Raw genomic sequence first — 5,153 nt, 5'->3', positions numbered from 1 at the left:
TTAGCTTATTGCGTGCTCTCAACTTAGTGTTCTAGATGCACTTCCACAGTTATTAATTGAGAGCTTTCGATGCCTGTACCATTTTTGCATTGGTATAATTGTGTGGCAAGTCCAATCATACTTCTAGGCCCAGGGAAGTCGAGAAATTTTCCAACCCGAAAAATTCCTAGACCGGACCGGGAATCGAACCCAGCCACCTCCAGCATGGTCTTGCTTTGTAGCTGCGCCTTTACCGACTGAGCTAAGGGAGGTATTTTAGATCATTGGTTTCAATATTCTGTGAGCAGCCGACAGTTTTTGGGATTTCTTTATAAGTTTTACCTTCATCACGCTCCTTTTTGATAAACCGTCGCTCATCAGAGTTGCAGTGCTTACAACGGCTAATTATATGTTTATATAATTGAAACTGCTCGTATATTAATATTAGCTTAGTAATTTCCGAGCAATCTTCAGAAGAAAAAAAACTGCTTATTGCTGCAGTTTTAACTTAACACCTATTATTATTTCCAATAAAAAATCAAGCAATTCATTGTTTACCTTCTCTCGCGGCAAAACCATAGAGGTAACTCTAAGACCACTGGGTCCCGAAGAAAATCATTATTATTTTTGGCTAACTCAGTACCAGAACAACGGTCCCAAGCAGTCCCAAGCTTTTTCACTCACCCCTGCATGTTCTGCATGAATCCACACACCCCTGATGTTATCTGTCAAACTTTCATAGCGAATCAAAACAAACATAGTGTAGTAATAGAATTTCAACTAGAATAGGGTACGTTAATCGTTTGCTTGGGACCAATAGGCTACTAAAGTGGTGAGCCAATTTAAAATCGTTAGTTTCGTATTGATTCTTGGCAAAACTGTGCTGGATTTTGACAGCTAGCTTTGTTCCAACAATTGACTATGAGAAATGTAATCTCACACCGAGATGGCGTTTGGATACGTCTATGGTTTAATAAAGTAACATGCAGACAGTGGTTTGAGATATGCTCGCACCTCTCGATGAACATTTCAAATGGTCCTATCTGCTTTGATCGATTCTCTTCATCGACTTTCACTTTTCATAACCACTGCTATGCAAACAGATTTCGCGTTAATTCTACCACATAGTTTGATAAAGGAGATTCTTATCTAGCGTCCAAAACGTCAAATACAACAGGGAAAGGTTTTGCAGCTGCAGACGAAGAAGAAAGTCGATGAAGAGAATCGATATATGCAGATAGGACCTTTTGAAATGTTTATCTAGACCTATTTTTTTTTTTATAACACGTACACTTGCGTAATCTCTTTTCCAAGTGCGAAGTTTGTTATCCTCACTTTAGCTTCAGCCAAAAATGTTGGTTTGTTACTGTTATCCTCACTTTCGGACCATCAATATTCGTGCGCATAGAATGGACTTTAGCAAGCATAACGTTTCAAAAGGACTTAAGTTTAACCAATTGAACCTGACATGTGTTGATGCAGAAGTCCAAATTGTAGACGAAGCTTGACGAAGACCAACATGAACTAGTCCGGTTTATGGTAGTTGCGGGAATGTTTTCTTTCACATCCCGTAACTCTATTATTTTTTTTTTATCCAGAAATTCCAATAAGTTTAAGTCTCAGAATCGTTCTAAAAGCAAAAAAAAAAAACTTTGCGTTGCGTTTGCATACTGGCAACTTTCGTGTATCTACTTTAACATTCTTTTGCTAATTTCTTAAGAAAAACTATTTGGTAGTGCATAGCTTTCCATTCAGAATTCAGAACAGGAAAAGCATGACAATATCAATTGCCGGCCAGCCCCATCTTCTCCGTTACGGGGAAAGCAAGGATATTGTTGGTGTACCATCTACTTAACGAGAGGCCAGCGACTCATCGACGCCCCCATAGATGCTACGGAGTTGGGTAAAGATTCGCTTAAGCAGGCGATGCGACCTTAGGAATTGTTTTATTTTGGAGGAGCTTGGGAGTAAGCCCACGATCTTCTACTCAGTAAGCAAAAGCGGCATCCACCAAGCTAGCCGAGCTCCTCAATTTAAACCCTGGAACATATTTTGGTAAAGTTTATGAAATAAAAAGGAAGGATCTCATCCGAATGATCTGTAATTAGCCCGCCTCTTCGTGATTCTTAAGATCAATTGTTGTCGCAAATGGAGCTCCATCTTCTTGATCCTGAAAATCAGTTTCCCCTTGCTCTGACCTCGGGAAGAAGTGCATCGGAATAAACGCATCGTCATTGCAGCTTTGTCGATGAACCTCCAGATGTTGGCTCACGATCCCCGTTCCGATCAGCTCTAACTGTTCCACTCTCAGATTCAAACATTCCAATACGCAAAAACACATGTTCGCAAGAAACTTTACAATTTGTTAAACACGGGAGCAAAATTCAAACACGTCAATTCTTCAAGCGCGACCTACTTCGATCTTGTTCGCGTCAAGTTGTTTCTAAGTAGATACAAAATGGGTTTCGACGGGATTTAGCTACTACTAGGTATGTTTTGCTAAATATTCATGACTAAAAATAAATATTATAAATATTTTTTTAGATGTTGCCACCCAGAGATGATGCTGAGAAGGAAGAATTAAAACGACCACACGAACTACATCAGATGTCAGCCAAGGTAGTGTACGACGAGAAGAAGAAAGACAAAGCGCTTGCCAAAGAAGATCCCATTGTTCGGACCGCAAGTTTCGAGAGACGTATCTTCACTGCAAAACAAAAACCGGTGTATCTGATTTGACGTATGTGAAAACCGTTCTGTCAAATAGACGAATGATGCAGGGTGTAAAGGGTGATACGGTCAAAATTTGGTCAATATCAACTTGACGTATTTCTTTCAATTTTGCATTTAAAAAACCTGAACACCCCTCATTTTGAAGGTGTGTGTGTGTAGAATGTTGCTCCTATTTTGATTTTGGAATTCACTCTTCAGTTGTCAAAATGCCGTCCAAGCAAGAAGAGCAGCGTATCAAAATTTTGCTCGCACATCGCGAAAATCCGAGCTACTCGCACGCAAAGTTGGCAAAATCGCTAAAAGTTGCCAAATCAACCGTTACAAATGTAATTAAAGTGTTTGGGGAACGTTTGTCGACAGCCAGGAAGTCTGGATCGGGGGGAAATCGAAAACCGGAAGCCGCTGAGACGACAAAGAGAGTTGCCGGTAGTTTCAAGCGAAACCCTAACCTCTCTCTCCGAGATGCCGCAAATAAGCTGGGTGTATCGTCTACAACCGTGCATCGAGCCAAAAAACGAGCCGGACTATCGACTTACAAGAAGGTAGTGACTCCAAATCGCGATGATAAACAAAATACGACGGCCAAAGCGCGATGACTGCGTGGTAATGGACGACGAAACCTACGTCAAAGCCGACTACAAGCAGCTTCCGGGACAGGAAGTTTTCAGTTTTATACGGCAAAAGGAAGGGGAAAGGTAGCAGATGTTTTCAAGCACATGAAACTGTCAAAGTTCGCAAAGAAATATCTGGTTTGGCAAGCCATCTGTACCTGTGGCTTGAAAAGCAGCATTTTCGTAGCATCCGGGACTGTCAACCAAGAAATTTACGTGAAAGAGTGTTTGAATTAACGTCTGCTGCCTTTCCTGAAGAAACACGGTTGTTCCGTACTGTTTTGGCCGGATTTGGCATCTTGCCATTACGGTAAAAAGGCCATGGAGTGGTACGCCGCCAACAACGTGCAGGTGGTTCCCAAGGACAAGAACCCTCCCAACACGCCAGAGCTCCGCCCAATTGAGAAATACTGGGCTATTGTCAAGCGGAACCTAAAGAAGACCAAAAAAACTGCTAAGGGCGAGCAGCAGTTCAAGGCAAACTGGCTTTCTGCGGCGAAGAAGGTGGACAAGGTGGCTGTACAAAATCTGATGGCAGGGGTCAAGCGTAAGGCCCGGCAATTCGGATTTGGAAAAGCGGAAGCCTAACTGAATATTTTTCCTGAATTTTATACTAATTGAACTTGAAAAAGAAATTTAATTTGATTTTTTAAATAAACGATTTCACCGATTTACACGCGTTTTCCCTTGACCAAATTTTGACCGTATCACCCTTTATGTAACATTCAAGATGTGATACCGTCGAATCAATCAAGTTGTATCATTTTGTTTTATGAAAAGTTTAAAGATGATGATGATGATTCACAAAGTTATCGGTTTCGAAATCAATTAATTAAGTTGAAGATCAACCAAGAAGTGGTGTTGAGCAAAGTTGTAGCTGATTGAATTTCCGTCTGATTGAATAGTCTATGTCTTGTTCAGACTACAGAGTTATAACAATTTATAATATTTATCGACAAGAAAAATGTCATCAAGATAAGCTTATAACATATTATAACCAACCGGTGGCCCCGTAACGTGGGTAGATCACCTTTTCGTGGTACGTTACGGGATGTAAGATCTACCACCGATTCCTAGTCTTGACTACTTCAAACTAGGGGAACAGGATTTTACAGTAATCAAAGGAACACATCTTAGTCCTTGTTACTTTTTATGCCTTGTTGATAGTGATAAGTCCTCGGGTTGCGTGGACCGAGGATGATCTTGAAACAAGGAAAAAATGAGTTAGTTAGTCTTCACCTATTTGATTCCTAATCTTCTATTCGTTGTTTCCTAGTTTGAAGTGGTTAAGACTAGGGTTCTGATGCATGGTCATTATCGGTGTCATGTCTTGTTTTTTTTGCTAAGGAATCCAATTTTGACTGACAAAGGGGCGCGCCTTTGGAGGGTGTTTCAACACTCCGAAGGGTATAAATAGCGGGACCTTTCAATTAGAATCGATTCCTTGCGATAAAGGCAAGAATGACAACTGTATCAAAACCGAATACTTCATCATTTCTCAATAGTGATGGAGTAATACGACATGCACTAAACTAAGGACACGGGATATACTACAATAGATCAAATTACTGGTCGCAGTGGTTTTATGTCCCGAACAGAGGAAAAAAAAAAAAAACCAACCGGTGGAAACTAACGATTTTAAATTGGCTCACTACTTGACTAGCCTATTGGTCCCAAGCAAATCGATTAACGTACCCTATTCTAGTCAAAATTCTAGTACTACACTATGTTTATTTTGATTCGCTATGAAAGTTTGACAGATAAAATGAGGGGTTAGTGGATTTTCCTATGTTTCGAGGGGTGCATCGATTGGCTTGGGACCGAAGAGAG

This window comes from Ochlerotatus camptorhynchus, unplaced genomic scaffold (assembly GCF_037179485.1).
Source record: "Ochlerotatus camptorhynchus isolate MF236.1 unplaced genomic scaffold, CSIRO-AGI_Acam_v1.1 ptg000542l, whole genome shotgun sequence".
Taxonomy (NCBI): Eukaryota; Metazoa; Arthropoda; class Insecta; order Diptera; family Culicidae; genus Ochlerotatus; species Ochlerotatus camptorhynchus.
Note: the sequence above shows the minus strand (reverse complement) of the source record.